The sequence below is a fragment of the Micropterus dolomieu genome, linkage group LG19, assembly GCF_021292245.1.
Source record: "Micropterus dolomieu isolate WLL.071019.BEF.003 ecotype Adirondacks linkage group LG19, ASM2129224v1, whole genome shotgun sequence".
In the NCBI taxonomy this organism is placed as follows: domain Eukaryota; kingdom Metazoa; phylum Chordata; class Actinopteri; order Centrarchiformes; family Centrarchidae; genus Micropterus; species Micropterus dolomieu.
This window is the reverse complement of record NC_060168.1, coordinates 21,239,800-21,258,525: the sequence shown is the minus strand read 5'-3', so window position 1 is coordinate 21,258,525 and position 18,726 is coordinate 21,239,800. Positions and strand designations below refer to the sequence as shown.

The following is an 18,726-nucleotide window of genomic DNA, read 5'->3' as shown; positions in this document are numbered from 1 at the left end:
GAAATTACGTTGGTTAGAGTCGCTGAATTTCGGTTTTGATTACTTTTCAATTAATTGTCAAGCCCTACTCTCAACCCACATAAACATGCTGTGTAAAATGTGCAGATTGTGAAGCAGCCATACAATCATTACAGAGACAAGAAACAACTTTGTGAATCCAGAATTAGCAAGTTTGCTTCACACTCAAGACACAGGAAAACTTTGTAGACAGAACGTAAACTTTCCTGACTGAGTGCATCTTCTCATGGTGAGTCACATGCCATGTTGAGTTTGAACAGCACTATAATTAACTGGCTTAAATGGGCTGAAGTGATTCAGCACAAGTGAAGTGGGGGGTGCCTAAGAGCATTGAGCAAGAAACAGAAATTTGTGTTTTTAACTGGCAGGATCTCCATCTTAAACATGGCAAATAGACAGCATCAGATGTAGAATGCCTCCAATGTTTGTTTTACCTTACTCAAACACACATGGGACTACAGATTATACAGAACGTTCGAACCAATGTAGGAGACTGAAGTTCTCATTATGTGTTTTTGAGAGAAGATCTGAAGATGTATAAAAAGTTGTACAACAACTCCCTGGTGAAGAGCATAATCCCGCTTCTTCAAACTGCTTCTCTAAGGGACTGTCAGCAGGGTTTAACACAGCAGCACTGCAGCCACAATCCCGTCTCACACTCTGCTCATGTACGGCAAATGCAGAATAAGGCTGATGGCTCACTTCATCTTTTCATGTAGCTCCTGAATATGCTGTTGCACAGTCCTTAGCTCCAATGTCAAAGTTCCCTGCGTGGTTGCTTATCATGAATGTGATTAGAAATGAAGAGCTCTGTCAGTGATATGGTTGGAGCCCCTGGGTTGGCTGCCTTCAGGCTGCCAAGCTCTCTTAGCTACTCAATAGCAGATGGTAGGTTGAACTGCTGTTGCTGCTGCCGCCGCCAACACTGCTGATTCTCACAGGGATCTTCCACACAAGCTAATACACTTTTCTTCAACCTGAACAGATTTTCGCCTCACTTTGACGTTGGGGTTGTAATTCAAAAGCTGAACAATTAGACCAAGTCAAATACATGTGAGCATTTAGGAAGAGTGGTGAGGCAATGAAACAATCAAGTTATTACACCAAACAGTCTTAAACATCAGTCCAGCAGATGGAGTGCTGGAGTCATAGTGTCACATGAAGGAGAATAACTGGACACAAGCAGCCAAGCATCTTGTAAAAAGAGATGTGAAGAAGAATCTACGTCGCTTCCCCACCACCGGGAGCTTTGTTAACTGTTGAGTTGGGCGGCTGGTGTTTCATGATGGAGATTGGAGGATAAAACAGCATTTTTTAAATGTGCTATCCACAAATATGGATCACTGAAGACTTTCTCCTTAACATAGATTAAAACATATCACAATCATTTACATATAAATGAACGTCCATTACATTAAAGTCCTTGACAAACGAGTTCACCCAACGCTGATTAAGCCTAGAGCTCAATCTCCCTGTATTTGGAGAACACTAGACTTTTTAAATCTGCACTGCAGGTTTAACAGTATCTACAGCTACTTTTTGCCCCTGAAAGTAAACAAGAGCGATGGTGAAAGAAAAAACATGAAACTTATTTTTCATTATTTTCTAAGAGCACATTACCATTTTATTCATTACCAAACACAGATGGGTTGTAGCAGTATCGGTTAATATAAACAAATCAATTGTCAATCCGCAGTGAGCTGATATTTACACAATTAACGTTAATAAGATGCAGAATATTATAAGAAGAATACTGCCCATCAGTGCAGCCAGGTTCCTTTGACAACAAGCATCAGCATTGTCCCAGCAGTACCATTTTACTCACTACCAAACACAGATTGGTTGTAGGTGTATCAGTTAATACAAACAAATCAATTGTCAATCCACAGAGATCTGACATACCACTCGTGCTCATAAGACAAGTATAAAGCAAGCAGTATAAAACATACTGCCTACCAGCACAGCTGTCATCTTTGCAGTAAAACCATCGAAACATATCTTTTAAAAAGTGTATTATATCCCCACAACTTCATCTCTGCATTTGGATATGCACAACACAATCAGTCATCAGTGTGATCAGTGGTGGTAAGCTGAAGAAAATTAGAGCAGGACATAGCAGGGTTTATCACAACTTCATAAGCCACATAATATGGCCACATCTAGAGGGAGACGGATATAAAAACATTCAGGGCTTACTGTACTGACAGCTATGGAACTCTAGTGGAGGCATCCAGGGACATCCTTTTGTGGGAAAGCATTGCCATTTTAGCAGAAAAATGCATCGTCTTTTCTGGACTGATGTAAACTCTACCACAAGTGACTCATCTGGTCACCAGTGTCATGAGAATTCTCAATACACAAGCAGCAACTTAGTGTATTGGACTAGACTGAACAAAATATGGAATATTAATAGATTAACTGATCATCCTTCAGGGTAATTCTTTATCATTCTGTATCTGAATATCAATTTGCGGGGTGTGGGGTTATTTAATCTATCGAGATGTTTTCAGAATAAGTGAAAAATAAAAGTACAAATAGGCCAGAATCATATGCAAAATCTCTTTTACGGTTGTAATCTTTACATGTATGCATTTGATTTTTCATAGGTATCTTTGCAGCAGTGACCATTCAATGTACATAAACAAAATGTTTTCCTTTGACTCAGTCTAAATGCAGCAAGAAACTGCTTGCTGGAGGAAACGCTGGAGACGTCGTTACAAATGATTTAGCCTATCTGACATTCCAGAAGCCTAACATTACTAGACTTGAACAATGCTGTTGATTTCTGTCCTGTCCCTCATCCTTCAGTGTTGCTATAACATACAAAAAAAAATGATGATACAGAATCTCTTCAAGCTCTCGTTTCTCTTTTTACATTTGCCATATCAGTGGTGATAGTATGAGCAGGAATACCATAACTAGCTTGGTATAAAACAACCAACACACTGCCAAAGATTTACATGCGGAATTTGCACTTTTGAGTTTAAGCACAAAACTTGCCTTGTCAGTAAGCTAAAGAGCTCCCTACCTGTCTGTCAGCTCAGCTTTGAGCAGTCAGGTGACAGCAGCAGCGCAGAATACCAATGGGCAGGCTGAGTCAGTGAATAGCTCTGGGAGTTTGTCACAAGCACGGATGAAAGAGAAGTTTTCAGAAGCGACTGCCTTTTCTTTTCAGGTGAAGTGCTTGTGACTGTCATTGTAACACAAAGACAAATACATTAGCTTGGAGCGTTTGTTTGTCCTGGTCTTGGATAAATTTAACTTTATTTAAATATCCACTGCTTGTGAGCAGGCATGTATTACTTTCAGCTTTGAGTGATGCTCACTTCTGAATTTATAGGCACCGCAATGATTATTATGTTGATTCAGTCCAGCAGAAAAATCAGTCCTGTGTTCAATATGACATTAGTCTCAATCAAAATAAACACAGAAGATTTGGATTTGGTGGTGGGGGGTATTACAGTCACAATGCAGTATTTGTCAGGGTAGAAATGTATGCTTTTGAAGTGCTGAGACAAACTGTGAGCATCCTCTATTTGGCTGTATTTTAAATGACTAAAAACAAACAGGACAGTTTCCAGTGATAATGGATTCCCCCACTGCCAATTCTGAGGGTCTGTCTCAAAAATTCCTTTGCCAAAGTCAGGTAGGTGGTTTCACTAAATCTGACATTTGTGGGTCATCTTCACTTTGTTTTGTTTCTTTACTTTTTTCCTTCTCTCTTGTCACTTTCGTTTGTTGTCCTCGACAGCTACGGCTATGAGCATCCCACTTGGTAACCACAAATTGTCGTGCATGAACCAATTAAAATTTGAGTTTCCAAAGATGCCACATTTCATGGTCTCGTACAGTAGTCTGCTCTGTATTCAGTCTTAATTTGTTCTGCAGCACTACCATCCTATGCCAAAGAGAGCTGAAATATTTAATCTCCTTCTCAAGCACTCTACGTACAACCCTTAAATCTCTCTGACAGATCTGAGTAAAGTGCCCCCCTCCCTCTTACCATTAAAGGCAATCTAAAAGATGCTCTGCCGATTGATCAGAGAGGGCTAGTGCAGTGCTGAGGTAAATGGCTGCCACAGGGCCTGATGGACCTTTCCTCTCCCAGTGGTCATAGGGAGGCACTCGACCCCCATTCACTCAATTTGATTCAAAGCATGTTTGTGCCCCTGGAAGGGAAGGAAATAGGGGGAGAAGGGAACTGATCTGTTCTGTCTGCGCAAGATAAACAATGGAAAAAGGACAAGAAACATATTTTCATCCAATGGACAAAAGGTAATAGCTTATTTCTTCAGTCATGAGGTCCTTTCTGTCTTGAACTACATATTTTATTATACTACATGCTATATTTTGAATTCTGAACAATTATGCACTGTGAAATGATTCTAAAGAACTGAACAACCTTTAGCTAAAATTAATTAAACCTCACTTTGCTAAGACAAAGTCTGCTTCTGAATGGTAAAAAAAAAAGTATATAAAGAACATAATGTTTTCTAACTTTCTAAGATGTGGAGGTGGGGGATAAGAAAACAAACTGGTTGCAGCTGTTTTGTTAGTCAGTCACTGCATTGGCAAACTGCTAATTAAAGCCATGAGACTCATCTTTGACAAGTCACTGCTTTTATGAGCAAAAAAGGAAAGTAGCAATTAGGCTAGGAGCACACAAGACAACAAAAAAGCTGTGGGACATCTGAGGTAAATTTACCATGACTATCAACAGAGGAAGCTGGTGAACAGAGTGCCAGAATAACGCACAGTAAGCAGGTTAATGCTGGAGTTCAAACAGCATCCTCGCTTAATTAGATCCTGTGAGCCCAGAGAAGATGTCCCATTTAAATCCAGCTATTTATGCGTTGTGGCGATTCGGGAATAAATGACACGGAAATCTTAATAGTTGGACGTTGCAGCAAAGAAACCAAACAACTTATATCTGCATGACAGGCCTATCGACTACAATGTGACTCACCAAGCTCGATTTATTCTGCCCAAATATAATAGAGCCCGGATTTAATAGCATGTGAAAAATATGTATTTTAATAGAAGGGATCCGGCGTCAGCGTGGATTCTGAAAACTTCATCCATAAAACAGCTGCAGTAGGCGTGTGTCAGTCAAGATAATAGCTGCCGCTCGTGGCTATTGTCCTGATAAGCAAGAATAAAACGCGTGCAGGAAATCACTGTTGATCATTTAACATCATATAGCACACCATTAGGTTACATATCAAATGGTGAGGCATGCGAAAAATCAACCCTACCACACTGGAGAGAGGCAGCACAGCTCTTCTTATGCGGTGTCAACAGCTGGTGAACGCCCGACAATTACGGACTAAGCACAAGCAGGAAAATCTCTCAGATCGCTGTTAATAACTTGTATCAAACAACGCTGGGATGAGCGATAAAAAAAATCTGTCAAAACGCCACATAACTCGCGCTGTAACAGACGTCCAATGATACACTGTAGCCCGTAGCGTATAACGGATACTCGCTGTGTTGCGTGGACCAGAAAAATAAATTTAAAAAAACATCTCCGCTGTCAACCTAACCGAGAGAAGATACCGTGTAAATGGGGATAAAACTTGTACCTGTGTACTGCAGGAGAAACATTGTCCACGGAGGGCGAGGTGCGATTCCTGTCGGTCCCCTGCTGTGTAGGACGAAGTGCACGAAGTAAAATCCTTGAATGGAGACAGGGCTTGTACCTCAGTCAGTCCGCTCCACTCGGCAGACTGGACTGCAATGAGAGCAGCACAGTCGAAGCGGGACCTTTTAGCTACGGCAGGCGAGCCCGCCCTCACGACGTGCCCGGTTCGCGGCGACTGAGGCAGACTACCAGTTCGCTTCAGATGCATGCAGGCGAAGTGTTCGGGCTATGTCGACGGGCGCTACAGGCACCGACAAAAACTCCTGCTCTTATTATTCGTCCTCTGGTCCGCTGCGTGGAGGCGAGCTCAAGCACCTGAGAAAACTGTCAAGAGAGGATGTCGTTGTCGTGTAGAGCTACAGCCAAGCTACAACCCCCCCAGCGTGCATTAGGATTTTTAAAAGGCGCAGCCAAACGATAAATGCCCCCCCAAAAAAGGCCGGGTAATTTCTCCAAAACTTTTGACAGCTATGGTTTTAATAAGGTGTCATTCTGTAGCTTGCCAGTTGGAGGAGGAGAAGCATAGAGATGATCAGTTCATTACTATTGCTTAGCAGGCATACTGTGATGAGGCATTTCTGTCACCCCTCCCAGGCTCCACACTGTCTGTTTTCAGATAAATACAGTAAAACAGTACTTGTTGTAAGTGAGTATGATATGTATTAAATTCTACTCATTTAGTTGCAGCTGTGTTCTCTGTAACAGAGACTCAAGTGAATCAAAATAGTAAGACCTTGTGACGTCCAATGACCATTTGTTAGCTCAAATGAGAATAGTTCTGCCAGGTTTCTACAGTGGCTCACACTGTTTCCATGATGGTACATGACTAAATATTTGCTTAATCGGTTCACGCTGTCAACAGTAAATATGTTTTAAAAAATGACGGAGGCTTAAGGGTGCGTGAGTACTGTCTTGGTTTGATCAACACACTGCCAAAAGATTAACTGCACAAAGAAAAAAGCAGAACAAACACTATTATGCTTCCATAATTAGACACAAGCTGTGTACAGAGGCACAAAGAAAATGTGCATGAGAATGATATCTAATGTATCACTGCGGTGGTCAGCGGAGTCATTTATTCCTGATGTCATAAACCTTTAACCCTTCCGTCTGGTTCGGACTGGCGTCCGGAGGAGACACTGACATCACCTGTTCAATGTTAATATTCGGTCCAAGTTCTAATGGTAATAGGATGTCAAAAAGGTTTATAATTCATTTAAGTTGATATAAGCAGTGTGCTCTTTTGGGGAACATTTAACTTGATCCATGATTTTTCCATGAGGAAATGAAAACTTTCCCCTCAGTAATTGTTTCTTTTATTAAGAGCAAGAATTAGGTCACAAGTATAGATCAGCTGCCAGTTTATTAGAGACACCTGGCTACAACCAATATAAACAGCCCTGCAATGAATCACACATTTATGAATATTATAATGCTCAGTTTTTGTTGACTTTCTTAATAACCCTCTTAATAGAGGTGTTAATTCAGGAGTTAAACGCTCCTAATATTAAGTCTACCATCATTAAATGTGGTGGACAAAATATTAGAAACAACTCTTAAGCTCAGCTCACAGAGTAGCTGCAGATTATTCTATGAAGCGGACAAAACACATGCACATGTAAACCAGATAGACCTTCATTACTAAAGTGTTGAAATGGCCAAAGTGGGCGGCTGTGGCTTGGGGTATAGAGCAGTTGTCCACTAACCGGAAGGTTGGTGGTTCAATCCTCCTCTGTCCTTGGGCAAGATACTGAACCCCAAATTGTGTGAAAGTGTGTGAAAGAGTTAATTTCTGTTTCTGATGAGTGGTTAGTCTCTGCTCATAAGTGCATGAATGGGGTGAATGTGATGTAGTGTAAAGCGCTTCGAGTGTTCGAAGACTAGCAAGGCACTATACAATACAGACATTTACCATAGATGACAGCTCATTCGGAACTGGGAGCGAAACAGGAAAATGTTCCGACTGTAGATCGTCGGGCCCGGTGGAAAGCTCTGGGAGCCTGAACGTGTATGTCCGCACTGCGCTCAAAGAAATAGAAGCAACAGCTGCAGAAGAGGCTATCTCGTACAGTGACCTCACTTGAAGTGACCTTCTTTACTGTACCAATACATGACTGGTAGCTGCTGCTAAAAATGAGAATAATTAAGTATCACATGACACACAGACGGTTAGCACTGTCACCTTACAGCAAGAAGGTCCGGGGATTGTCCCAAGCCTTCCTTTATGGAGTTTGCATGTTCTTCCTGTGTCTGTCTGGGTTCTCTTTATGTTCTCCTGCTTCCTCCCACAGTCCAAAGACATGCATTGGTTAAATGGTGACTCCTAATTGCCCTTATGTGTGATCGTGTGTGAGAATTGTTTGTCTATATGTTAGCCCTGTGATGAACTAGCGACCTGTCCAAGGTTCTCCGATGACAGCTAAGATTGGCTCCAGCCCCCCCACGACCCTACACAGAGTTAACTATACTACTGACTATGGCTGCTAAACCAAAAATATTATTCTGATTACATGGTACTTAAACAAAATTATAACACAAATCATTAAAAAACATGAACAAGAACATCTAAATGATAACAAGAATTACTCATGGATAATTTACTTTGGTGGAGAAATTATTAATTAAATAACATTTTATTGCGATAATGTACATATGAAAAAACTGAGCCCATTGAGTTAGCAGTAAATATTAATATATCTGAATGAAACTTGCTACAGTTAACATGCATCATAAAAGTAACAGAATCAGGGGGTGGGACCTAGAAAATGTTTTTAGAAAAACTGGCCTTTAGATTGTGTGAATATTAGGAGTTGGACGCATAAAGATAAACAGTTGGTGGTGCTAATTCTTCAGTTGGGTGCCATTAAACTACTGTAGAAGAACAGCATAGCAAGATGACATAATTAAAAGAATCCCAGCCAAACCTCAATCTGTAGAAAACAAGCTCCTCACAGATCTGATGTTATGGTCTGCTGCTATTTTTAGTCTCTGTAGTACGTCATGATTTATTGGCTAAGTCTGTTTCTATTCCACTTTGTCACATTTTCATTTTATTGACCAACCTTTCCATCTCAGCTAAGCGTATATTTTTTTCAAGAATTAACTCTGGACCTCTATAACCTCCATGAAAGTACAGCAGGATTTATTGAAAGACTGCTGTATTATACTGCCTTAGTTTTAGCCAGGTGTACCTAATAAATTGGCAACTGACTGTGTGTTGTTTCAAAGGCAAGAACTGTATTCAGACACGATTGAACACACAAACACGCATACATACATACACACAAACTAAAATTGAGGTTGCGTAGTTCAGGTCAAAAGGCCTTGGACACGCTTAGAAAATATTTGCTGGGTCAAATGATGTTCTCCTCTGCCCCACCAATAAGTCTGTTTCCACTTCCATCACAAAACAATTTGAAAGGTAAATAAAAGTATTTACCAAAGGCCAGAGTGCCATTCCCTTTTTCCAAAACTCACATCTTCTCTCAATTTCCAGTCCATTCTACAAACAAGGTGTTGGAGTGATTCAAAGTACAGTTATGACAGTAACTTACTATACTGTGTCTTTCATCCATTGTCAATAACAACAGTGACTCTAAACAGCTTTGACTGATTTAGAGAGATAAACCAGTTTTCTTCTTCGGAAAACAACAGTGTTTGCTCAATATGGACAGTTATTTTCCAAAATAAAAACTGCATGTTTGCAGTCAGCCACTGTTGAAGGATGATTAGGATATACATATAATGATAGAACTAAGATTCATCTCAAATATGAAAAATTATACTAGTCAACAACGTCCCTCTCCGGTTACAATTAAAAAAGAATCCAAACGGGCAGGCAGCTCAAAAACAACTGTAGAGGAGCATCTCTTCTGACTGATTTCCTATTATATGCAGAATAACTGTTTCAGTTTTAGTTCTTGGAAATGTTTTTATATAAATCCCACACTAGAGACTGACTACAGGTGAAATTCATCTGTTTTTCGGCAACTAACCCAGTAGCCCAATATGTATTATTCATGCTATGTTACAATGAGGATACTTGGAAAGACTTCAGAAACATGACACAATGATATGGGGACCCATCTTCCTCCAACATTTGGACTGCAGCCAAGCCTTTGAAAAAGTATTGGACCTATATTCACTGCTTTACATGTTCTGTGAAGTTTGTTGGTTAGAAAATAAATATAAACAAACATATTGGTCAAATTCAAGAGATAGCTGCACACTAACACAGTACCATCAGCGAGGAGTTACTCATCTGCATTTAGTGATATGAAAAAAAGACAAAAACAAAGCAACCAACCGATAGCTGGCTTTTTCACTGTCCACATTTCCACCAGAAAGGACTTGTCATAAATAAACAGATTTTTTTCTAGGCAGAATTCAATTACCTCTATCAGCCAGTAGTAATGAGTAACAGCCAGTGCATGCTCTCATTCAATTTCGGTGTCCCTAGGGAATGATGTTTGTCTGATGTCTTGATTTTTTTAACAATGATGTTCTTTCTGTGGCCTGCTTAGTGTAGCAAAACATTCAAATCAAACACTAATTTGACTCTGCGCCTCAGCAGATGAAAGCAGCCTTCGTTTGCTTTTATGGTTTCATATGGGAACGGGTGTGTTCGGTGACATCACAGCTCGCTTTAGTCAAATAAACTGCCTGACTTGAATGTGAGGTGAAAAGAAAAAGCTGAAAGATTTCACTATTTCTTTTAAAACATTTATTAAAAAGCATGGGCGAAGACTTTACTGAGGCCACATGTTCAATAAATCAATAAATCATGAGCCCATATCTTCCAGCTCATCTCAATTTCATATATTAAATCAGAAATGTATAGGTAAACAGGTTGGGTTTACAGGGAAATCTCCCATATAATGAATTATTCAAATTCAATTACTGCATATTAAATGAAAGCTGGGCCTCATCGACAGCTATCATAGTAAAATTTTAACAAGGGTTTTGAGAGGCATAGCGTTTCTCTTAACTAGCATTGGCTTCAGTCAATGTTTCCCTTTTCACAAAACAACATTTATGACTATTTGTCCTGTGAGATGTTGGTCTGCCTCGATTGAGTAATTTGCCCATTCACACAGTCCTGTTCTCACATGGTAAGAGTGCGTCATTGCTGTATCAATATGCCCTTTCCAATCAAACAACAGAGTTCAGGTAGCTGCTCCATGAGGCCTTCAGAGAGTGAGAGAGGATGATATTTAAAAAGGTTCTGCTCAGTGGAAAGCCCATCAGTTTAGAGTGACTTCAGTGGTATTTGGTGTCTTCCATTTTAAGATCAATGAATGATGTGTTTGTAGCTCAGCACGAGAGAAAATGTCATTAACTCCACTGCCCTCTATGGAGGAAGACAACCAGGAAAGAAATGTGTCCTGAGGATGGCAGACATCTCTGTCATTTGGGTTCTTGCTAGTTATCTTTGACCTCCATCTTCCTTAATCCTTCCCATTCTAATTACCTATCCCTTCTTCTTCTTCCCCTCCTCCCTCCTTACCTCACACCCCTGCCCCCTGACTGATGGTTAGCAGATGATCATCTGGACAGGAAAGGTTGAGATGACTCTGCAGCTTAAGTCACACCTCATTAAGTGAGCTTCACAGTGTCTCAGTTCACGTACTGGTGTATTCCTACTTGGATGAATTTAATGAGTTGTGGAGGAGTAACTGGATCTAACGTGTTTTGAGATGCAGAACCATATTTGCCATAGTTTTCATGATGATGTGGGAGTAGGTGCCTTGATGACGGCAGCATATGTTCTGGAAACCAGATTAGGATAAACCCAAAAAGAGGCAATGCCTATAACTACAGAGATGTCTCCTCAGAATTAATATTGATGGAAATTGGTCTCAAACAGAGTGCAAAACAACTGTTAACCCCTCTGCACTCCTGAAATGTTGTTAACAGCACTCGCTGTCCCCCCCACCATTCACAGCCAGAGAATCACTTGACTCAAACACCACTCATGCACTGCCACCAATATAGCCACAAGAAGAGGCGATGACAAATCCTGTTTGTTTGTTCTACAACATTACAGCGCTGCATTAAAATGCTGCAAGTCTTACAATACAAGCAAAAGCAGTTTATGAGAGCAAGTCGACACTGTGGGGCATTTTGGCAGCTGTGTTGTGCAGCAAGCTGGTTAAGATTCCTGGCACCAAACTTCACTGCCCCCAAGCCAACATTAACACAAAGGCAGGTAATGTCTTGTAGCAAAAAATAAATAAAAATCAGGCTAAATAACGTGGCATAAAGAGATTTTTGAGATCTTGATTCAATCTGAGTCTTAAAAACACATTTCAAAAAAGCATATGTTCCATGAGAACAGACCATTTTTCCCTCTGCATATTTATCCATATATCTACTAAATGAGATGCTGACCTGCAGATATAAAAACAGCTGTACATCTTACAGAGTAAGAGAGCCTTGCTTGAAAACTAAAATAAAAAGTTCATTATCTTGCCAAGTATTAGTCACAGCATTGGTCATCTCTCTTCTGATGACTGTAAGAGTGAAATATGGTATGTAGTCATTTTGAATACCAAACAAACAGTGGCTGCAAATGTGGGTCAAAGAAGATGCCAAAATAGTCACTTTGAAATGTGCCATCTTTAAGACAGCAGAGATAATTCTGTTGTTTCTGCGAGGTAGAGAAACCTCCTTTCAGCTATGGCCCCATTTGTAACACAACAGTCATGTGCAAATCCCCAAATAATGGAAAATAACTATTTTTGCACAAAACATGGCGATACTAGGTGCAGCACTTTGTTTAAAACTCATATCTGCATTCATGCTTTTATGGATAAAAGCTTTAATTCTCTCCTGTCAAGTAGTGTTTCAATCATATTTTCTTTGTACAAACTGCTACAGTACATAAATCTTTATCTGGTTTTGATGGACTGTCATCAGTTATTTGATGATACGTATAGCAAAATGTTTCATTCTTCACATTAGAAGAATCTTTGCTACAAGTGACCAACCTTTTTGATGTAATTGTTGCTTTTATTGTGTAATATATTGTTTTCCATGATGTTTTTTAATATTTGCAAGCTAACTGTACTAACTTCATCACTCACTTTTTTTTCAGTCATAATTGATTTCATTCATATTTTATTGTTTACTAGAAATGTTGGCTGAATTACTTCCTATTGCAGACAGTCATGCAGTGGGGGTTGGCGTGCACAGAATTTGATTAGTTCATCTAATCCTGTGTGCACTGTGGAGTATAAAGCAAATGATCTATTAACAAATGTGTCTTTTCTTTTTGTCCATACAAACCTGACAAAATTTGATTCCACAGTGAAAAGACTTTGGCCTTAAGTCAGTGTTTAAATTAATGAAGAAAGAAACAGAAAAACTTGACATCTTCATTGTCTCGCACCTTTCAACTGCCCCGACACTACTGAACAGGGGTAGAGGAGATTGCAGAATAATTAAACCCACTAAAAGGCAAATATACTCGATAGAGTGGAGAACTCTGCAGCGGATAAGGGTGGAGAAACGGAGAGGATACAAAAGAGAGATTCGAGGAGGAGGGGAGGGGAGAAAGGCCAAGTATCAGACAGAGCATTCATTATCACCTGACTGACCTGCATATTGCACTGTGTGAGAGTAATGGGAAAGGACACACTCATCGGCCAAAGCCCAGCAAGAAAGGCGCTTTTCATTCCCCCTCTCTTTCCTCTCTCTTAAGCAATCTGTCAGTTTCTTACTCGGTTAAATTTCTATTCTTGGCCAATGTACTGCAGGATCCCGTTGTTTACAAAATACAATAACAGCTTGCAGAGACATAGTAATGCCATGCTTAATGTAATGCATATTGAACAGCCTATGTATTGCAGTTTCTTTTAACAACTTTATATAACAGCTAATTGTCCATTTAATGAGTACTACTATCCCTTTTTACAGTATTGTGCACATACTGTGTTAGTTACATGTAGTGGCAGTAAAAAGCAGTAAAAAGGCTAATTTGGAGATATGATAACAAGACTAAGAGTATAGCCATGCTTGCAGCTCTGTGAGGCTGTACACAGCTGAGCTAAATGCTAACATGAGAATGCTAACATACTTAGAAAGACATTGTTAACAAGCTGATATTAAGCCGGTATATTGTTTACTATGTACACCATCTTGGTTGAGTGTGTTAGCATGCTAAGATTAGCTAATTAGCACAAAACAAGCAGGCGGATGATGATTGGAATGTAATTAGTTTTAAATCAAACAATTTGTAAGATAAAATGTTTGATATGAAAATGGTGCTAGAGAGGCGTCGATTAGAGCAGTTGGCAGAATGCGCGCCCTATGTACAAAGGCTTTGTCAAAGCAGTCCTTGTCGCCCAGGTTCGAATCCAGCCAGGGCCCTTTGCTGCATGTCACCCCCCCTCCCCTCTCTACTGAATTTCCTGTCTCTTTTTCCTGTCTTATCTAATTAAAGGCTGAAACAGCCCGAAAAAGGAAAAAGAAAATGGCACTACATAAAATGTCAGGGGATCATGTAAGTTAGTAGAATTTATCCTGAGGAGGACATCAATGTCTATCTCATGGCAATCCATCCAATAGTTGTCAAGATATTTCACTCAAAACCACAAATGTCAACCTCATGTTGGTGCTAGAGGAAAACCAGTCAGTAGGATTTATTATCTGGGAACCATGAATGTCTGTACAAAATCTCATGGCAATCCATTAAGTATTTGTTGAGGTATTTCAGTCTGGACCAAAGTATGATGAAATGAACCTCCAACAAACCAACATTGCCATTCTTAGAGCCACGCTGTTAGCATGGCTAAAAACCATAATACTCTACATGTTACTTAAAATAAGTAAATGGAGTGTCAGTGATGCAAATCCACCATAAATAGTTGTAGAGTAATGCAAAAGGGAAGCAATTGCACTTAATAAATGAATGCAGAACCGTGTAGTTGATTTAGTTTCTTGATCCATAATTTTCTGAGCAATTAAAGAACCACCTCATCACTGTTGAGCTTGAAACGACTGCAACAGTACATACTGGTTTAAGTAAACTACACCTCCCACACCGGTTTCCAAGCTCTATCCATACTATGCACTGAAAAATGGCTTCTGTTAATGGATTATGGCTAAAGTAGATTGAGCAACAGAACTATTGCCAATGATCATGATAGCAATAATCCTGCTTGGCACTAAAAATCCTTGGAGAGGAACAAAGTTTCATATTATCTTATCTTATGCAAACTTAAGTCAACGTAGGTTAAATATCTCACAGTGTTCAAAAAGCCGTTTTTGAGTTCATTTCTTGAGTAAATAATGTATTTTTGGGATAAACTTTCTCTAGCTGTATACCGAAGATAGTTTGTTTTAGACAGCCTGCAAAGTTCCCAGTGGCTTCAGTATTTAATGACATAACAAGACTAAGGCATCTAGTTTTAGCACAGTTGTCTCACAATTTTACACAGGCGCTAACAGGATATGCTGTGCCAGAATCCTAGTTAAGGTACCGTCTTCTCCAGTGCGGCTTTCCTGATGTGGGTGTGTGACTATTTTTCTGACTATGACTATTACTACAAATCATGATTTGAACTACCTATTCACTCAAGTACCCTTTAACATTGGATAAAAACATCTCCCAAATGACAGTGTTCTATTACCATTATTCAGGTTCCTGAATAAAATGAGCCTTCATGTGATATTTGTGTGTCACTGCTCTCCATGTCAGAGTCCTGTATGAATCATGCGTCTGAGCTCGAATGAGAATAACACTTTGAATCAGAAGCCTTGACACTAATAACTGAGAGGACGCGGCAGATTTTGATGTCTGCACAAAAAGAAACCAAAGTGAACGTGGCAAAAATAAACACGATTAAAGGAGAACATAATTCAAAGAGTGAGGCAGGTGCAGAGGTTAAAGCGTGTAAGAAGACGATAATCTTCTGAGAGAGATATGAAATAAGACCTTTAGAAGGTGCACTGATTATGTTGTTTGTGTGTGAAGGAAAAATATGACCAGCAAATCCTCTTTCTGATGTAAACCCTGAGCATTTATTAATATGACCGCCTCTGGTGCTCTAGAACAAAACTCAGCACAAACAGTTGCACAGAGAGCACACAATGGCAGTGGCATTAATACACACTCAGGCCTCTTACCTGTGACTCTTCTTGATCTGTAGTCTTTGTACATCCTAGGGATGCTGCGTCATCATGCGAGATCTCAGCTTCTCTTGTCTTGTAGCAAATCTGTTTTGGAAATAAGATAAGGATAACAAAAAATCTGATAAGTGTGTTCTGTTCTTAAAAATGTAACAGAAGAGTCTCTTATACCACAACTGTGCCACCCGACTTCTTCATTTTGTAGTTTTCAAGGACGCTTACTGAGAGCAGTTAAGAAGGGCCAAAATAAAAGAGCTTTGTCTTGAATAGAGAGAGAAGACAAACAGAGGAGAATGTAATTCATCCGCTTCTCCAAGAGGCACGACCTCCCTGCTTTGTGGAGCAGAAGCTCATTGGACCCAGAGAGGGCTCTGAGGCGCGGGAGGGTCCCATTGACTGCACTATTAACACTCAAACTGGGGAGTTCAGTATAGAGAAAATACAAAACGTTGCCAGAAGGATGCACAGAGAATTCTGTAATGCATTTCATTCCACCGAGAGGGGCCCCGAGGGCGCTGTGATGACCAGAGTAATTGGCTTTCTCCAGCTATGATAATCTGCATCAGTCATGCCATGCCAACACACTCTCAGGCCACTGAGAAGGTCACAGTGATCCCCAAACCTCCCTCCTCTCTGCTGACAGCAGCCCCTGAATTCTTATTGAAAGAACGCACGAGCAAGACATTTATTCTGCATTCATTTTACCTTAAGTTCAGTGAGTTGACTAAGTGTACTTTTTATTCAACATTTTCATATCAATACTGCTTTAGACTTGAAATTGAATTTACTTTTACTAAAAACAGCCAATGTAATACATATCCCATAAAATATAAATAATACACACACGCACACACACACACACACAGTCTAACCCCTACCCCTAATCCCCTAACATGAACTCGTCTTGTGGACATCATGCATTCCCTAACCCCTTAAGCCTAGTTCACACTACACGATTTTAAGCCAGATTTGACGGTCGGTGAGCGTCAGGCTGTGATCAGGGGTAAATGAGCGATCACAAGACGACAAGTTTTGTAGTCTGAACAGCACAGCGATCTGCCGACGCTAAAAGTCATGTAGTCTTTACCCTAACCTTAACCATCACAACTACATGCCTAACCCTAACCCTTACCTAATTGTAACACTAACCCTAAAACCAAGTGTTAACCCTCAAAAAGGCCTTGGAACTTATGGGGTCCAGCATTTTTGTCACCACAAAGCTGTCGGACCCCACAAGTATAGTGTTATTTAGTTTTTTTGGACCCAACAAACATAGTAAAATAAGCCCACAACCACACACACACACACACAGACTATATATGTTATATAAAGTAGAACCCATCGACCATCATATCTCATGTCACAGATTTAATAGGATTTTAGTGCATCAGCTCTGTTGTTCTGTTCCTTACATGTCAGGCAGCGATAAGATTTTTTGTCACTTATCACTGCCTGATCTGTAGGTACATTTATGCTGACACATACTGTGTGTGACAAGCACAATAGCATCTTTGCAAGATACAATGCACGTCAGCTCGGCTAACTGCTCTTTTAAAACCAACACAATAGATGAGCAGCTCACAGCATACAGTAAGGCCTGAACAGCCAGACCTCGACATCACTGTAGGACACATACTGGACGAACAAACATGTTACCGGGAACATATGATTTCCAACACTGTTGCTATGTATCATCCATTAAATCATTTTTGAATTGATTACCAAGATACTGAACCTTTACTGGCAATAATTTCTTTGAGAACATTTCTCAACATTTTGATCTGGGTGTGACAGATGCATTTAGCAGAAATGTTTGCCACTATCCTGGTGAAAACACAATCTCAGTTGAATTGTGTTTCCTCCATAAAGTAGGTTTACAAAGTTGTAGTAAAGTAGACGAACAGTCATAAGAGATATGGCAGAACATTTACATTCTTGTAACTGTTATACTGCTCCTCGCTTATCCACGGTTGAAGGGATGATCAGCGATTGTTTTTTCATGTGCCGCTATTAAGGCGTTTTTAAATAACTCACTATCAGAACTAAGATGACATAAAAACAGTCTCTAGAATCTGCAACACACTGCAGTGTTTCCCATTCATTGATTTATATGAAATTACATATTTTTCATTGGAAAACATACAATTTTCTCCTCCTCAAGAAAATTTTATGTTTTCCAATGAAAAATATGTAATTTCACATCATATGGGGCCATTATTTTCACCATATCTCTGAACAAATAGTTGGAAAAGCTAGAGCAGATAATAAATAAACAACACCCAAAGATCAGTCTACTGGAGGAACTACAACCTTTAGATCTGGAGAAAGTAATTTGGTTGGTTCTGTTGCAGTGATTTTACATTGATGGCACAGCATGTTTTGGGCATCACCCCTAAGCCTTAACGGCAGGAAAACCCTGTTAATATGACCTCAGAATCATTATAGATACGACTGTTCGTGTTTGCCTTTTGTGTTTTCATTTTACTGCTTCTGACATTTATCTGTAGACATTAATATAAAAAATAGGCAACATGAGAAACCTCCTCCCTTCTGAGGTGCATTTTATTTGCACATTAATCCTAGTCTCCTCATTAGCTTAAAAGGACTAGTTTGCATCACTAATTAGCTTTACTAACCTCAGCTCCTCCAGTCACCACCGTTCTTTCGTTTCCAAAACCACTTTTTCAGACTGAAAACTAAAAAATAATTTAATCAGTCGGTACAGGACAGAGCTGCAGGCTACGTCAGTTTAGTCTAAGTTTGTACCTGATGATCTCAACATTGGACAAGTAGGCAGTAATAAAATACAGCTAGTTACATAGCAGCTATGTAGCTGCTGCTTTCCTGCTCAGCTGTGCAGTCTGAAGGGGAGGGGAGATGTTAGCTAACTTAGCGCTAACCGGCTTCACTTTTCCAGCAGGTGGGAAACAACAGAC

General features: G+C 39.9%; 1 long non-coding RNA gene across 1 annotated transcript in view; it reads right to left on the bottom strand.

Moving 5' to 3' along the window:
* Positions 1-15,786: 15,786 nt before the first annotated feature.
* Positions 15,787-18,726, bottom strand: part of LOC123957257 — a 26,830-nt gene continuing 23,890 nt past the window's right edge. Inside the window, exon 3 of the long non-coding RNA XR_006821766.1 lies at positions 15,787-15,877. This is a non-coding gene — a long non-coding RNA (uncharacterized LOC123957257). The remainder of the gene's footprint in view (positions 15,878-18,726) is intronic.